Below are 20,456 nucleotides of genomic sequence, written 5' to 3'. Positions count from 1 at the left end.
TCTCATTTCCGATCCACTAATCCTTGTATACTGCATCCCTCACTCCCAAACATTGACGAATTCACACGGAAATTGCGTCGCTATGAAATACTATGTGTTCTAAGACGTTTCCTTCTAAATCGAGTAACGTTTCTACGGAAACGACAGGATTTTCTTTTGTGATACGACAATCACATTTCCGATCCACTAATCCTTCTTTACCGCATGCCTCACTCCCACACATTTACGAATTCACACGGAAATTTCGTCGCTATGAAATACGAGTACAATGTGTTCTAAGACATTTCCTTCTCAATCGAGTAACGTTTCTATAGAAACGACAGGATTTTCTTTTGGGATACGACAATCACATTTCCGATCCACTACTCCTTCTTTACTGCATCCCTCACTCCCAAACATTCACGAATTCACACGGAAATTGCGTCGCTATGAATTACTATGGGTCCTATGACTTCTCCTTCTAAATCGAGTAGCGTTTCTATGGAAACGACAGGGTTTTCTTTTGGGATACGACAATCTCATTTCCGATCCACTAATCCTTCTTTACTGCATCCCTCACTCCCACACATTGACGAATTCACACGGAAATTGCGTCGCTATGAAATACGAGTACTATGTGTTCTAAGACATTTCCTTCTAAATCGAGTGACGTTTCAATGGAAACAACAGGATTTTCTTTTGAGATACGACAATCACATTTCCGATCCACTAATCCTTCTTTACTGCATCCCTCACTCCCAAACATTGACGAATTCACACGGAAATTGCGTCGCTATGAAATACTATGTGTTCTAAGACATTTCCTTCTAAATCGAGTAACGTTTCTATGGAAACGACAGGATTTTCTTTTGGGATACGACAATCACATTTCCGATCCACTAATCCTTCTTTACTGCATCCCTCACTCCCAAACATTGAAGAATTCACACAGAAATTCCGTCGCTATGAAATACGAGTACTATGTGTTCTAAGAGATTTCCTTCTAAATCGAGTAACGTTTCTATGGAAACGACAGGATTTTCTTTTGGGATACGACAATCTCATTTCCGATCCACTAATCCTTCTTTACTGCATCCCTCACTCCCACACATTGACGAATTCACACGGATATTCCGTCGTTATGAAATACGAGTACTATGTGTTCTAAGACATTTCCTTCTAAATCGAGTAACGTTTCTATGGAAACGACAGGATTTTCTTTTGGGATACGAATATCTCATTTCCGATCCACTAATCCTTCTTTACTGCATCCCTCACTCCCAAACATTGACGAATTCACACGGAAATTCCGTCGCTATGAGATACGAGTACTATGTGTTCTAAGACATTTCCTTCTAAATCGAGTAACGTTTCTATGGAAACGACAGGATTTTCTTTTGGGATACGACAATCACATTTCCGATCCACTAATCCTTCTTTACCCGCATCCCTCACTCCCAAACATTGACGAATTCACACGGAAATTGCGTCGCTATGAAATACTATGTGTTCTAAGACATTTCTTTCTAAATCGAGTAACGTTTCTATGGAAACGACGGGATTTTCTTTTGGGATACGACAATCTCATTTCCGATCCACTAATCCTTCTTTACTGCATCCCTCACTCCCACACATTGACGAATTCACACGGAAATTGCGCCGCTATGAAATACGAGTACTATGTGTTCTAAGACATCTCCTTCTAAATCGAGTGACGTTTCTATGGAAACGACAGGATTTTCTTTTGAGATACGACAATCACATTTCCGATCCACTAATCCTTCTTTACTGCATCCCTCACTCCCAAACATTGACGAATTCACACGGAAATTGCGTCGCTATGAAATACGAGTACTATGTGCTCTAAGACATTTCCTTCTAAATCGAGTAACGTTTCTATGGAAACGACAGGATTTTCTTTTGGGATACGACAATCACATTTCCGATCCACTAATCCTTCTTTACTGCATCCCTCACTCCCAAACATTGACGAATTCACACAGAAATTCCGTCGCTATGGAATACGAGTAGTATGTGTTCTAAGAGATTTCCTTCTAAATCGAGTAACGTTTCTATGGAAACGACAGGATTTTCTTTTGGGATACGACAATCTCATTTCCGATCCACTAATCCTTCTTTACTGCATCCCTTACTCCCTCACATTGACGAATTCACACGGAAATTGCGTCGCTATGAAATACGAGTACTATGTGTTCTAAGACATTTCCTTCTAAATCGAGTAACGTTTCTATGGAAACGACAGGATTTTCTTTTGGGATACGAATATTTCATTTCCGATCCACTAATCCTTCTTTACTGCATCCCTCACTCCCACACATTGACGAATTCACACGGATATTCCGTCGCTATGAAATACGAGTACTATGTGTTCTAAGACATTTCCTTCTAAATCGAGTAACGTTTCTATGGAAACGACAGGATTTTCTTTTGGGATACGAATATCTTATTTCCGATCCACTAATCCTTCTTTACTGCATCCCTCACTCCCAAACATTGACGAATTCACACGGAAATTCCGTCGCTATGAAATACGAGTACTATGTGTTCTAAGACATTTCCTTCTAAATCGAAAAACGTTTCTATGGAAACGACAGGATTTTCTTTTGGGATACTACAATCACATTTCCGATCCACTAATCCTTCTTTACTGCATCCCTCACTTCCAAACATTGACGAATTCACACGGAAATTGCGTCGCTATGAAATACTATGTGTTCTAAGACATTTCTTTCTAAATCGAGTCACGTTTCTATAGAAACGACGGGATTTTCTTTTGGGATACGACAATCTCATTTCCGATCCACTAATCCTTCATTACTGCATCCCTAACTCCCTCACATTGACGAATTCACACGGAAATTGCGTCGCTATGAAATACGAGTACTATGTGTTCTAAGACATTTCCTTATAAATCGAGTAACGTTTCTATGGAAACGACAGGATTTTCTTTTGGGATACGACAATCTCATTTCCGATCCACTAATCCTTCTTTACTGCATCCCTCACTCCCACACATTGACGAATTCACACGGATATTCCGTCGCTATGAAATACGAGTACTATGTGTTCTAAGACATTTCCTTCTAAATCGAGTAACGTTTCTATGGAAACGACAGGATTCTCTTTTGGGATACGAATATCTCATTTCCGATCCACTAATCCTTCTTTACTGCATCCCTCACTCCCAAACATTGACGAATTCACACGGAAATTCCGTCGCTATGAGATACGAGTACTATGTGTTCTAAGACATTTCCTTCTAAATCGAGTAACGTTTCTATGGAAACGACAGGATTTTCTTTTGGGATACGACAATCACATTTCCGATCCACTAATCCTTCTTTACCCGCATCCCTCACTCCCAAACATTGACGAATTCACACGGAAATTGCGTCGCTATGAAATACTATGTGTTCTAAGACATTTCTTTCTAAATCGATTAACGTTTCTATGGAAACGACGGGATTTTCTTTTGGGATACGACAATCTCATTTCCGATCCACTAATCCTTCTTTACTGCATCCCTCACTCCCACACATTGACGAATTCACACGGAAATTGCGTCGCTATGAAATACGAGTACTATGTGTTCTAAGACATCTCCTTCTAAATCGAGTAACGTTTCTATGGAAACGACAGGATTTTCTTTTGGGATACGACAATCTCATTTCCGATCCACTAATCCTTCTTTACTGCATCCCTCACTCCCAAACATTGACGAATTCACACGGAAATTCCGTCGCTATGAAATACGAGTACTATGTGTTCTAAGAGATTTCCTTCTAAATCGAGTAACGTTTCTATGGAAACGACAGGATTTTCTTTTGGGATACGACAATTACATTTCCGATCCACTAATCCTTCTTTACACCATCCCTCATTCCCACACATTGACGAATTCACACGGAAATTGCGTCGCTATGAATTACTATGGGTTCTATGACTTCTCCTTCTATATCAAGTAACCTTTCTATGGAAACGACAGGACTTTTTTTTGGGATACGACAGTCTCATTTCCGATCCACTAATCCTTCTATACAGCATCCCTCACTCCCAAACATTGACGAATTCACACGGAAATTGCGTCGCTATGAAATACTATGTGCTCTAAGACATTTCCTTCTAAATCGAGTAACGTTTCTATGGAAACGACAGGATTTTCTTTTGGGATACGACAATCTCATTTCCGATCCACTAATCCTTCTTTACTGCATGCCTCACTCCCACACATTGACGAATTCACACGGAAATTTCGTCGCTATGAAATACGAGTACAATGTGTTCTAAGACATTTCCTTCACAATCGAGTAACGTTTCTATGGAAACGACAGGATTTTCTTTTGGGATACGACAATCACATTTCCGATCCACTAATCCTTCTTTACTGCATCCCTCACTCCCAAACATTGACGAATTCACACTAAAATTGCGTCGCTATGTATTACTATGGGTTCTATGACTTCTCCTTCTAAATCGAGTGGCGTTTCTATGGAAACGACAGGGTTTTCTTTTGGGATACGACAATCTCATTTTCGATCCACTAATCCTTCTTTACTGCATCCCTCACTCCCACACATTGACGAATTCACACGGAAATTGCGTCGCTATGAAATACGAGTACTATGTGTTCTAAGACATTTAATTCTAAATCGATTAACGTTTCTATGGAAAGGACAGGATTTTCTTTTGGGATACGACAATCACATTTCCGATCCACCAATCCTTCTTTACTGCATCCCTCACTCCCAAACATTGACGAATTCACACGGAAATTGCGTCGCTATGAAATACGAGTACTATGTGTTCTAAGACATTTCCATCTAAATCGAGTAACGTTTCTATGGAAACGACAGGATTTTCTTTTGGGATACGACAATCACATTTCCGATCCACTAATCCTTCTTTACTGCATCCCTCACTCCCAAACATTGACGAATTCACACGGAAATTCCGTCGCTATGAAATACGAGTACTATGTGTTCTAAGAGATTTCCTTCTAAATCGAGTAACGTTTCTATGGAAACGACAGGATTTTCTTTTGGGATACGACAATCTCATTTCCGATCCACTAATCCTTCTTTACTGCATCCCTCACTCCCTCACATTGACGAATTCACACGGAAATTGCGTCGCTATGAAATACGAGTACAATGTGTTCTTAGACATTTCCTTCTAAATCGAGTAACGTTTCTATGGAAACGACAGGATTTTCTTTTGGGATACGAATATCTCATTTCCGATCCACTAATCCTTCTTTACTGCATCCCTCACTCCCACACATTGACGAATTCACACGGAAATTGCGTCGCTATGAAATACGAGTACTATGTGTTCTAAGACATTTCCTTCTAAATCGAGTAACGTTTCTATGGAAACGACAGGATTTTCTTTTGGGATACGAATATCTTATTTCCGATCCACTAATCCTTCTTTACTGCATCCCTCACTCCCAAACATTGACGAATTCACACGGAAATTCCGTCGCTATGAAATACGAGTACTATGTGTTCTAAGACATTTCCTTCTAAATCGAGTAACGTTTCTATGGAAACGACAGGATTTTCTTTTGGGATACGACAATCACATTTCCGATCCACTAATCCCTCTTTACCCGCATTCCTCACTCCCAAACATTGACGAATTCACACGGAAATTGCGTCGCTATGAAATACTATGTGTTCTACGACATTTCTTTCTAAATCGAGTAACGTTTGTATGGAAACGACGGGATTTTCTTTTGGGATACGACAATCTCATTTCCGATCCACTAATCCTTCTTTACTGGATCCCTAACTCCCTCACATTGACGAATTCACACGGAAATTGCGTCGCTATGAAATACGAGTGCTATGTGTTCTAAGACATTTCCTTATAAATCGAGTAACGTTTCTATGGAAACGACAGGATTTTCTTTTGGGATACAACAATCTCATTTCCGATCCACTAATCCTTCTTTACTACATCCCTCACTCCCACACATTGACGAATTCTCACGGAAATTGCGTCGCTATGAAATACGAGTACTATGTGTTCTAAGACATTTCTTTTTAAATCGAGTAACGTTTCTATGGAAACGACAGGATTTTCTTTTGGGATACGAATATCTCATTTCCGATCCACTAATCCTTCTTTACTGCATCCCTCACTCCCAAACATTGACGAATTCACACGGAAATTCCGTCGCTATGAGATACGAGTACTATGTGTTCTAAGACATTTCCTTCTAAATCGAGTAACGTTTCTATGGAAACGACAGGATTTTCTTTTGGGATACGACAATCACATTTCCGATCCACTAATCCTTCTTTACAGCATCCCTCACTCCCACACATTGACGAATTCACACGGAAATTGCGTCGCTATGAATTACTATGGGTTCTCTGACTTCTCCTTCTATATCAAGTAACGTTTCTATGGAAACGACAGGACTTCTTTTTGGGGTACGACAATCTCATTTCCGATCCACTAATCCTTCTATACTGCATCCCTCACTCCCAAACATTGACGAATTCACACGGAAATTGCGTCGCTATGAAATACTATGTGTTCTAAGACATTTCCTTCTAAATCGAGTAACGTTTCTATGGAAACGACAGGATTTTCTTTTGGGATACGACAATCTCATTTCCGATCCACTAATCCTTCTTTACTGCATCCCTCACTCCCACACATTGACGAATTCACACGGAAATTTAGTCGCTATGAAATACGAGTACTATGTGTTCTAAGACAATTCCTTCTAAATCGAGTAACGTTTCAATGGAAACGACAGGATTTTCTTTTGGGATACGACAATCTCATTTCCGATCCACTAATCCTTCTTTACTGCATCCCTCACTCCCACACATTGACGAATTCACACGGAAATTCCGTCGCTATGAAATACGAGTACTATGTGTTCTATGACATTTCCTTCTGAATCGCGTAACGTTTCTATGGAAACGACAGGATTTTCTTTTGGGATACGAATATCTTATTTCCGATCCACTAATCCTTCTTTACTGCATCCCTTACTCCCAAACATTGACGAATTCACACGGAAATTGCGTCGCTATGAATTACTATGGGTTCTATGACTTCTCCTTCTATATCAAGTAACGTTTCTATGGAAACGACAGGACTTCTTTTTGGAATACGACAATCTCATTTCCGATCCACTAATCCTTCTATACTGCATCCCTCACTCCCAAACATTGACGAATTCACACGGAAATTGCGTCGCTAAAATACTATGTGTTCTAAGACATTTCCTTCTAAATCGAGTAACGTTTCTATGGAAACGACAAGATTTTCTTTTGGGATACGACAATCTCATTTCCGATCCACTAATCCTTCTTTACTGCATCCCTCACTCCCACACATTGACGAATTCACACGGAAATTTCGTCGCTATGAAATACGAGTACTATGTGTTCTAAGACATTTCCTTCTAAATCGAGTAGCGTTTCTATGGAACGACAGGATTTTCTTTTGGGATACGACAATCACATTTCCGATCCACTAATCCTTCTTTACTGCATCCCTCACTCCCAAACATTGACGAATTCACACGGAAATTTCGTCGCTATGAAATACTATGTGTTCTAGGACATTTCCTTCTAAATCGAGTAACGTTTCTATGGAAGCGACAGGATTTTCTTTTGGGATACGACAATCTCATTTCCGATCCACTAATCCTTCTTTACTGCGTCCCTCACTCCCACACATTGACGAATTCACACGGAAGTTGCTTCGCTATGAAATACTAGTACTATTTGTTCTAAGACATTTCCTTTTAAATCGAGTAACGTTTCTATGGAAACGACAGGATTTTCTTTTGGGATACGACAATCACATTTCCGATCCACTAATCCTTCTTTACTGCATCCCTCACTCCCAAACATTGACGAATTCACACGGAAATTGCGTCGCTATGAAATACTATGTGTTCTAAGACATTTCCTTCTAAATCGAGTAACGTTTCTATGGAAACGACAGGATTTTCTTTTGGGATACGACAATCTCATTTCCGATCCACTAATCCTTCTTTACTGCATCCCTCACTCCCACACATTGACGAATTCACACGGAAATTTCGTCGCTATGAAATACGAGTACTATGTGTTCTAAGACATTTCCTTCTAAATCGAGTAACGTTTCTATGGAAACGACAGGATTTTCTTTTGGGATAAGACAATCACATTTCCGATCCACTAATCCTTCTTTACTGCATCCCTCACTCCCAAACATTGACGAATTCACACGGAAATTGCGTCGCTATGAAATACTGTGTTCTAGGACATTTCCTTCTAAATCGAGTAACGTTTCTATGGGAACGACAGGATTTTCTTTTGGGATACGACAATCTCATTTCCGATCCACTAATCCTTCTTTACTGCATCCCTCACTCCCAAACATTGACGAATTCACACGGAAATTGCGTCGCTATGAAATACCATGTGTTCTAAGACATTTCCTTCTATATCGAGTAACGTTTCTATGGAAACGACGGGATTTTCTTTTGGGATACGACAATCTCATTTCCGATCCACTAATCCTTCTTTACTGCATCCATCACTCCCACACATTGACGAATTCTCAAGGAAATTGCTTCGCTATGAAATACGAGTACTATTTGTTCTAAGACATTTCCTTCTAAATCGAGTAACGTTTCTATGGAAACGACAGGATTTTCTTTTGGGATACGACAATCACACTTCCGATCCACTAATCCTTCTTTACTGCATCCCTCACTCCCAATCATTGACGAATTCACACGGAAATTGCGTCGCTCTGAAAAACTATGTGTTCTAAGACATTTCCTTCTAAATCGAGTAACGTTTCTATGGAAACGACAGGATTTTCTTTTGGGAAACGACAATCACATTTCCGATCCACTAATCCTTCTTTACTGCATCCCTCACTCCCAAACTTTGACGAATTCACACGGAAATTGCGTCGCTATGAAATACGAGTACTATGTGTTCTAAGACATTTCCTTCTAAATCGAGTAACGTTTCTATGGAAATGACAGGATTTTCTTTTGGGATACGACAATCTCATTCCCGATCCACTAATCCTTCTTTACTGCATCCCTCACTCCCAAACATTGACGAATTCACACGGAAATTCCGTCGCTATGAAATACGAGTACTATGCGTTCTAAGACATTTCCTTCTAAATCGAGTGACGTTCCTTTGGAAACGACAGGATTTTCTTTTGGGATACGACAATCTCATTTCCGATCCACTAATCCTTCTTTACTGCATCCCTCACTCCCTCACATTGACGAATTCACACGGAAATTGCGTCGCTATGAAATACGAGTACTATGTGTTCTAAGACATTTCCTTCTAAATCGAGTAACGTTTCAATGGAAACGACAGGATTTTCTTTTGGGATACGACAATCTCATTTCCGATCCACTAATCCTTCTTTACTGCATCCCTCACTCCCACACATTGACGGATTCACACGGAAATTCCGTCGCTATGAAATACGAGTACTATGTGTTCTATGACATTTCCTTCTGAATCGAGTAACGTTTCTATGGAAACAACAGGATTTTCTTTTGGGATACGAATATCTTATTTCCGATCCACTAATCCTTCTTTACTGCATCCCTTACTCCCAAACATTGACGAATTCACACGGAAATTGCGTCGCTATGAATTACTGTGGGTTCTATGACTTCTCCTTCTATATCAAGTAACGTTTCTATGGAAACGACAGGACTTCTTTTTGGAATACGACAATCTCATTTCCGATCCACTAATCCTTCTATACTGCATCCCTCACTCCCAAACATTGACGAATTCACACGGAAATTGCGTCGCTAAAATACTATGTGTTCTAAGACATTTCCTTCTAAATCGAGTAACGTTTCTATGGAAACGACAAGATTTTCTTTTGGGATACGACAATCTCATTTCCGATCCACTAATCCTTCTTTACTGCATCCCTCACTCCCACACATTGACGAATTCACACGGAAATTTCGTCGCTATGAAATACGAGTACTATGTGTTCTAAGACATTTCCTTCTAAATCGAGTAACGTTTCTATGGAAACGACAGGATTTTCTTTTGGGATACGACAATCACATTTCCGATCCACTAATCCTTCTTTACTGCATCCCTCACTTCCAAACATTGACGAATTCACACGGAAATTTCGTCGCTATGAAATACTATGTGTTCTAGGACATTTCCTTCTAAATCGAGTAACGTTTCTATGGAAGCGACAGGATTTTCTTTTGGGATACGACAATCTCATTTCCAATCCACTAATCCTTCTTTACTGCATCCCTCACTCCCACACATTGACGAATTCACACGGAAGTTGCTTCGCTATGAAATACTAGTACTATGTGTTCTAAGACATTTCCTTCTAAATCGAGTAACGTTTCTATGGAAACGACAGGATTTTCTTTTGGGATACGAAAATCACATTTCCGATCCACTAATCCTTCTTTACTGCATCCCTCACTCCCAAACATTGACGAATTCACACGGAAATTCCGTCGCTATGAAATACGAGTACTATGTGTTCTAAGAGATTTCCTTCTAAATCGAGTAACGTTTCTATGGAAACGACAGGATTTTCTTTTGGGATACGACAATCACATTTCCGATCCACTAATCCTTCTTTACTGCATCCCTCACTCCCAAACATTGACGAATTCACACGGAAATTGCGTCGCTCTGAAATACTATGTGTTCTAAGACATTTCCTTCTAAATCGAGTAACGTTTCTATGGAAATGACAGGATTTTCTTTTGGGATACGACAATCACATTTCCGATCCACTAATCCTTCTTTACTGCATCCCTCACTCCCAAACTTTGACGAATTCACACGGAAATTGCGTCGCTATGAAATACGAGTACTATGTGTTCTAAGACATTTCCTTCTAAATCGAGTAACGTTTCTATGGAAACGACAGGATTTTCTTTTGGGATACGACAATCTCATTTCCGATCCACTAATCCTTCTTTACTGCATCCCTCACTCCCACACATTGACGAATTCACACGGAAATTCCGTCGCTATGAAATACGAGTACTATGTGTTCTATGACATTTCCTTCTGAATCGAGTAACGTTTCTATGGAAACGACAGGATTTTCTTTTGGGATACGAATATCTTATTTCCGATCCACTAATCCTTCTTTACTGCATCCCTTACTCCCAAACATTGACGAATTCACACGGAAATTGCGTCGCTATGAATAACTATTGGTTCTATGACTTCTCCTTCTATATCAAGTAACGTTTCTATGGAAACGACAGGCCTTCTTTTTGGAATACAACAATCTCATTTCCGATCCACTAATCCTTCTATACTGCATCCCTCACTCCCAAACATTGACGAATTCACACGGAAATTGCGTCGCTAAAATACTATGTGTTCTAAGACATTTCCTTCTAAATCGAGTAACGTTTCTATGGAAACGACAAGATTTTCTTTTGGGATACGACAATCTCATTTCCGATCCACTAATCCTTCTTTACTGCATCCCTCACTCCCACACATTGACGAATTCACACGGAAATTTCGTCGCTATGAAATACGAGTACTATGTGTTCTAAGACATTTCCTTCTAAATCGAGTAACGTTTCTATGGAAACGACAGGATTTTCTTTTGGGATACGACAATCACATTTCCGATCCACTAATCCTTCTTTACTGCATCCCTCACTCCCAAACATTGACGAATTCACACGGAAATTTCGTCGCTATGAAATACTATGTGTTCTAGGACATTTCCTTCTAAATCGAGTAACGTTTCTATGGAAGCGACAGGATTTTCTTTTGTGATACGACAATCTCATTTCCGATCCACTAATCCTTCTTTACTGCATCCCTCACTCCCACACATTGACGAATTCACACGGAAGTTGCTTCGCTATGAAATACTAGTACTATGTGTTCTAAGACATTTCCTTCTAAATCGAGTAACGTTTCTATGGAAACGACAGGATTTTCTCTTGGGATACGACAATCACATTTCCGATCCACTAATCCTTATTTACTGCATCCCTCACTCCCAAACATTGACGAATTCACACGGAAATTGCGTCGCTATGAAATACGAGTACTATGTGTTCTAAGACATTTCCTTCTAAATCGAGTAACGTTTCTATGGAAACGACAGGATTTTCTTTTGGGATACGAAAATCACATTTCCGATCCACTAATCCTTCTTTACTGCATCCCTCACTCCCAAACATTGACGAATTCACACGGAAATTGCGTCGCTATGAATTACTATGGGTTCTATGACTTCTCCTTCTATATCAAGTAACGTTTCTATGGAAACGACAGGACTTCTTTTTGGAATACGACAATCTCATTTCCGATCCACTAATCCTTCTATACTGCATCCCTCACTCCCACACATTGACGAATTCACACGGAAATTGCTTCGCTATGAAATACGAGTACTATTTGTTCTAAGACATTTCCTTCTAAATCGAGTAACGTTTCTATGGAAACGACAGGATTTTCTTTTGGGATACGACAATCACATTTCCAATCCACTAATCCTTCTTTACTGCATCCCTCACTCCCAAACATTGACGAATTCACACGGAAATTGCGTCGCTCTGAAATACTATGTGTTCTAAGACATTTCCTTCTAAATCGAGTAACGTTTCTATGGAAACGACAGGATTTTCTTTTGGGATACGACAACCACATTTCCGATCCACTAATCCTTCTTTACTGCATCCCTCACTCCCAAACATTGACGAATTCACACGGAAATTGCGTCGCTATGAAATACGAGTACTATGTGTTCTAAGACATTTCCTTCTAAATCGAGTAACGTTTCTATGGAAACGACAGGATTTTCTTTTGGGATACGAAAATCACATTTCCGATCCACTAATCCTTCTTTACTGCATCCCTCACTCCCAAACATTGACGAATTCACACGGAAATTGCGTCGCTATGAAATACGAGTACTATGTGTTCTAAGATCTTTTCCTTCTAAATCGAGTAACGTTTCTATACAAACGACAGGATTTTCTTTTGGGATACGACAATCTCATTTCCGATCCACTAATCCTTCTTTACTGCATCCCTCACTCCCACACGTTGACGAATTCACACGGAAATTCCGTCGCTATGAAATACGAGTACTATGTGTTCTATGACATTTCCTTCTGAATCGAGTAACGTTTCTATGGAAACGACAGGATTTTCTTTTGGGATACGAATATCTTATTTCCGATCCACTAATCCTTCTTTACTGCATCCCTTACTCCCAAACATTGACGAATTCACACGGAAATTGCGTCGCTATGAATTACTATGGGTTCTATGACTTCTCCTTCTATATCAAGTAACGTTTCTATGGAAACGACAGGACTTCTTTTTGGAATACGACAATCTCATTTCCGATCCACTAATCCTTCTATACTGCATCCCTCACTCCCACACATTGACGAATTCACACGGAAATTGCTTCGCTATGAAATACGAGTACTATTTGTTCTAAGACATTTCCTTCTAAATCGAGTAACGTTTCTATGGAAACGACAGGATTTTCTTTTGGGATACGACAATCACATTTCCAATCCACTAATCCTTCTTTACTGCATCCCTCACTCCCAAACATTGACGAATTCACACGGAAATTGCGTCGCTCTGAAATACTATGTGTTCTAAGACATTTCCTTCTAAATCGAGTAACGTTTCTATGGAAACGACAGGATTTTCTTTTGGGATACGACAACCACATTTCCGATCCACTAATCCTTCTTTACTGCATCCCTCACTCCCAAACATTGACGAATTCACACGGAAATTGCGTCGCTATGAAATACGAGTACTATGTGTTCTAAGACATTTCCTTCTAAATCGAGTAACGTTTCTATGGAAACGACAGGATTTTCTTTTGGGATACGAAAATCACATTTCCGATCCACTAATCCTTCTTTACTGCATCCCTCACTCCCAAACATTGACGAATTCACACGGAAATTCCGTCGCTATGAAATACGAGTACTATGTGTTCTAAGAGATTTCCTTCTAAATCGAGTAACGTTTCTATGGAAACGACAGGATTTTCTTTTGGGATACGACAATCACATTTCCGATCCACTAATCCTTCTTTACTGCATCCCTCACTCCCAAACATTGACGAATTCACACCGAAATTGCGTCGCTCTGAAATACTATGTGTTCTAAGACATTTCCTTCTAAATCGAGTAACGTTTCTATGGAAACGACAGGATTTTCTTTTGGGGTACGACAATCACATTTCCGATCCACTAATCCCTCTTTACTGCATCCCTCACTCCCAAACTTTGACGAATTCACACGGAAATTGCGTCGCTATGAAATACGAGTACTATGTGTTCTAAGACATTTCCTTCTAAATCGAGTAACGTTTCTATGGAAACGACAGGATTTTCTTTTGGGATACGACAATCTCATTCCCGATCCACTAATTCTTCTTTACTGCATCCCTCACTCCCAAACATTGACGAATTCACACGGAAATTCCGTCGCTATGAAATACGAGTACTATGCGTTCTAAGACATTTCCTTCTAAATCGAGTAACGTTCCTTTGGAAACGACAGGATTTTCTTTTGGGATACGACAATCTCATTTCCGATCCACTAATCCTTCTTTACTGCATCCCTCACTCCCTCACATTGACGAATTCACACGGAAATTGCGTCGCTATGAAATACGAGTACTATGTGTTCTAAGACATTTCCTTCTAAATCGAGTAACGTTTCTATGGAAACGACAGGATTTTCTTTTGGGATACGACAATCTCATTTCCGATCCACTAATCCTTCTTTACTGCATCCCTCACTCCCACACATTGACGAATTCACACGGAAATTCCGTCGCTATGAAATACGAGTACTATGTGTTCTATGACATTTCCTTCTGAATCGAGTAACGTTTCTATGGAAACGACAGGATTTTCTTTTGGGATACGAATATCTTATTTCCGATCCACTAATCCTTCTTTACTGCATCCCTTACTCCCAAACATTAACGAATTCACACGGAAATTGCGTCGCTATGAATTACTATGGGTTCTATGACTTCTCCTTCTATATCAAGTAATGTTTCTATGGAAACGACAGGACTTCTTTTTGGAATACGACAATCTCATTTCCGATCCACTAATCCTTCTAAACTGCATCCCTCACTCCCAAACATTGACGAATTCACACGGAAATTGCGTCGCTATGAAATACTATGTGTTCTAAGACATTTCCTTCTAAATCGAGTAACGTTTCTATGGAAACGACAAGATTTTCTTTTGGGATACGAAAATCTCATTTCCGATCCACTAATCCTTCTTTACTGCATCCCTCACTCCCACACATTGACGAATTCACACGGAAATTTCGTCGCTATGAAATACGAGTACTATGTGTTCTAAGACATTTCCTTCTAAATCGAGTAACGTTTCTATGGAAACGACAGGATTTTCTTTTGGGATACGACAATCACATTTCCGATCCACTAATCCTTCTTTACTGCATCCCTCACTTCCAAACATTGACGAATTCACACGGAAATATCGTCGCTATGAAATACTATGTGTTCTAGGACATTTCCTTCTAAATCGAGTAACGTTTCTATGGAAACGACAGGATTTTCTTTTGGGATACGACAATCAGATTTCCGATCCACTAATCCTCCTTTACTGCATCCCTCACTCCCAAACATTGACGAATTCACACGGAAATTGCGTCGCTATGAAATACGAGTACTATTTGTTCTAAGACATTTCCTTCTAAATCGAGTAACGTTTCTATGGAAACGACAGGATTTTCTTTTGGGATACGACAATCACATTTCCGATCCACTAATCCTTCTTCACTGCATCCCTCACTCCCAAACATTGACGAATTCACACGGAAATTGCGTCGCTCTGAAATACTATGTGTTCTAAGACATTTCCTTCTAAATCGAGTAACGTTTCTATGGAAACGACACGATTTTCTTTTGGGATACGACAATCACATTTCCGATCCACTAATCCTTCTTTACTGCATCCCTCACTCCCAAACATTGACGAATTCACACGGAAATTGCGTCGCTATGAAATACGAGTACTATGTGTTCTAAGACATTTCCTTCTAAATCGAGTAACGTTTCTATGGAAACGACAGGATTTTCTTTTGGGATACGACAATCACATTTCCGATCCACTAATCTTTCTTTACACCATCCCTCACTCCCACACATTGACGAATTCACACGGAAATTGCGTCGCTATGAATTACTATGGGTTCTATGACTTCTATTTCTAAATCGAGTAGCGTTTCTATGGAAACGACAGGGTTTTCTTTTGGGATACGACAATCTAATTTCCGATCCACTAATCCTTCTTTACTGCATCCCTCACTCCCACACATTGACGAATTCACACGGAAATTGCGTCGCTACGAAATACGAGTACTATGTGTTCTAAGACATTTCCTTCTAAATCACGTAACGTTTCTATGGAAACGACAGGATTTTCTTTTGGGATACGACAATCACATTTCCGATCCACTAATCCTTCTTTACTGCATCCCTCACTCCCAAACATTGACGAATTCACACGGAAATTGCGTCGCTATGAAATACGAGTACTATGTGTTCTAAGACATTTCCTTCTAAATCGAGTAACGTTTCTATGGAAACGACAGGATTTTCTTTTGGGATACGACAATCTCATTTCCGATCCACTAATCCTTCTTTACTGCATCCCTCACTCCCACACATTGACGAATTCACACGGAAATTCCGTCGCTATGAAATACGAGTACTATGTGTTCTATGACATTTCCTTCTGATTCGAGTAACGTTTCTATGGAAACGACAGGATTTTCTTTTGGGATACGAATATCTTATTTCCGATCCACTAATCCTTCTTTACTGCATCCCTTACTCCCAAACATTGACGAATTCACACGGAAATTGCGTCGCTATGAATTACTATGGGTTCTATGACTTCTCCTTCTATATCAAGTAATGTTTCTATGGAAACGACAGGACTTCTTTTTGGAATACGACAATCTCATTTCCGATCCACTAATCCTTCTAAACTGCATCCCTCACTCCCAAACATTGACGAATTCACACGGAAATTGCGTCGCTATGAAATACTATGTGTTCTAAGACATTTCCTTCTAAATCGAGTAACGTTTCTATGGAAACGACAAGATTTTCTTTTGGGATACGAAAATCTCATTTCCGATCCACTAATCCTTCTTTACTGCATCCCTCACTCCCACACATTGACGAATTCACACGGAAATTTCGTCGCTATGAAATACGAGTACTATGCGTTGTAAGACATTTTCTTCTAAATCGAGTAACGTTTCTATGGAAACGACAGGATTTTCTTTTGGGATACGACAATCACATTTCCGATCCACTAATCCTTCTTTACTGCATCCCTCACTTCCAAACATTGACGAATTCACACGGAAATATCGTCGCTATGAAATACTATGTGTTCTAGGACATTTCCTTCTAAATCGAGTAACGTTTCTATGGAAACGACAGGATTTTCTTTTGGGATACGACAATCACATTTCCGATCCACTAATCCTTCTTTACACCATCCCTCACTCCCACACATTGACGAATTCACACGGAAATTGCGTCGCTATGAATTACTATGGGTTCTATGACTTCTATTTCTAAATCGAGTAGCGTTTCTATGGAAACGACAGGGTTTTCTTTTGGGATACGACAATCTAATTTCCGATCCACTAATCCTTCTTTACTGCATCCCTCACTCCCACACATTGACGAATTCACACGGAAATTCCGTCGCTATGAAATACGAGTACTATGTGTTGTAAGACATTTCCTTCTAAATCGAGTAACGTTTCTATGGAAACGACAGGATTTTCTTTTGGGATACGACAATCAGATTTCCGATCCACTAATCCTCCTTTACTGCATCCCTCACTCCCAAACATTGACGAATTCACACGGAAATTGCGTCGCTATGAAATACGAGTACTATTTGTTCTAAGACATTTCCTTCTAAATCGAGTAACGTTTCTATGGAAACGACAGGATTTTCTTTTGGGATACGACAATCACATTTCCGATCCACTAATCCTTCTTCACTGCATCCCTCACTCCCAAACATTAACGAATTCACACGGAAATTGCGTCGCTCTGAAATACTATGTGTTCTAAGACATTTCCTTCTAAATCGAGTAACGTTTCTATGGAAACGACACGATCTTCTTTTGGGATACGACAATCACATTTCCGATCCACTAATCCTTCTTTACTGCATCCCTCACTCCCAAACATTGACGAATTCACACGGAAATTGCGTCGCTATGAAATACGAGTACTATGTGTTCTAAGACATTTCCTTCTAAATCGAGTAACGTTTCTATGGAAACGACAGGATTTTCTTTTGGGATACGACAATCTCATTTCCTATCCACTAATCCTTCTTTACTGCATCCCTCACTCCCACACATTGACGAATTCACACGGAAATTGCGTCGCTATGAATTACTATGGGTTCTATGACTTCTCCTTCTATATCAAGTAACGTTACTATGGAAACGACAGGACTTTTTTTTGGGATACGACAATCTCATTTCCGATTCACTAATACTTCTATACTGCATCCCTCACTCCCAAACATTGACGAATTCACACGGAAATTGCGTCGCTATGAAATACTATGTGTTCTAAGACATTTCCTTCTAAATCGAGTAACGTTTCTATGGAAACGACAGGATTTTCTTTTGGGATACGACAATCTCATTTCCGATCCACTAATCCTTCTTTACTGCATCCCTCACTCCTACACATTGACGAATTCACACGGAAATTTCGTCGCTATGAAATACGAGTACTATGTGTTCTAAGACATTTCCTTCTAAATCGAGTAACGTTTCTATGGAAACGACAGGATTTTCTTTTGGGATACGACAATCTCATTTCCGATCCACTAATCCTTCTTTACTGCATCCCTCACTCCCACACATTGACGAATTCACACGGAAATTCCGTCGCTATGAAATACGAGTACTATGTGTTCTATGACATTTCCTTCTGATTCGAGTAACGTTTCTATGGAAACGACAGGATTTTCTTTTGGGATACGAATATCTTATTTCCGATCCACTAATCCTTCTTTACTGCATCCCTTACTCCCAAACATTGACGAATTCACACGGAAATTGCGTCGCTATGAATTACTATGGGTTCTATGACTTCTCCTTCTATATCAAGTAATGTTTCTATGGAAACGACAGGACTTCTTTTTGGAATACGACAATCTCATTTCCGATCCACTAATCCTTCTAAACTGCATCCCTCACTCCCAAACATTGACGAATTCACACGGAAATTGCGTCGCTATGAAATACTATGTGTTCTAAGACATTTCCTTCTAAATCGAGTAACGTTTCTATGGAAACGACAAGATTTTCTTTTGGGATACGAAAATCTCATTTCCGATCCACTAATCCTTCTTTACTGCATCCCTCACTCCCACACATTGACGAATTCACACGGAAATTTCGTCGCTATGAAATACGAGTACTATGCGTTGTAAGACATTTTCTTCTAAATCGAGTAACGTTTCTATGGAAACGACAGGATTTTCTTTTGGGATACGACAATCACATTTCCGATCCACTAATCCTTCTTTACTGCATCCCTCACTTCCAAACATTGACGAATTCACACGGAAATATCGTCGCTATGAAATACTATGTGTTCTAGGACATTTCCTTCTAAATCGAGTAACGTTTCTATGGAAACGACAGGATTTTCTTTTGGGATACGACAATCACATTTCCGATCCACTAATCCTTCTTTACACCATCCCTCACTCCCACACATTGACGAATTCACACGGAAATTGCGTCGCTATGAATTACTATGGGTTCTATGACTTCTATTTCTAAATCGAGTAGCGTTTCTATGGAAACGACAGGGTTTTCTTTTGGGATACGACAATCTAATTTCCGATCCACTAATCCTTCTTTACTGCATCCCTCACTCCCACACATTGACGAATTCACACGGAAATTCCGTCGCTATGAAATACGAGTACTATGTGTTGTAAGACATTTCCTTCTAAATCGAGTAACGTTTCTATGGAAACGACAGGATTTTCTTTTGGGATACGACAATCAGATTTCCGATCCACTAATCCTCCTTTACTGCATCCCTCACTCCCAAACATTGACGAATTCACACGGAAATTGCGTCGCTATGAAATACGAGTACTATTTGTTCTAAGACATTTCCTTCTAAATCGAGTAACGTTTCTATGGAAACGACAGGATTTTCTTTTGGGATACGACAATCACATTTCCGATCCACTAATCCTTCTTCACTGCATCCCTCACTCCCAAACATTAACGAATTCACACGGAAATTGCGTCGCTCTGAAATACTATGTGTTCTAAGACATTTCCTTCTAAATCGAGTAACGTTTCTATGGAAACGACACGATC

This window comes from Schistocerca serialis, chromosome 6 (genome assembly GCF_023864345.2).
Source record: "Schistocerca serialis cubense isolate TAMUIC-IGC-003099 chromosome 6, iqSchSeri2.2, whole genome shotgun sequence".
In the NCBI taxonomy this organism is placed as follows: Eukaryota; Metazoa; Arthropoda; class Insecta; order Orthoptera; family Acrididae; genus Schistocerca; species Schistocerca serialis.
Note: the sequence above shows the minus strand (reverse complement) of the source record.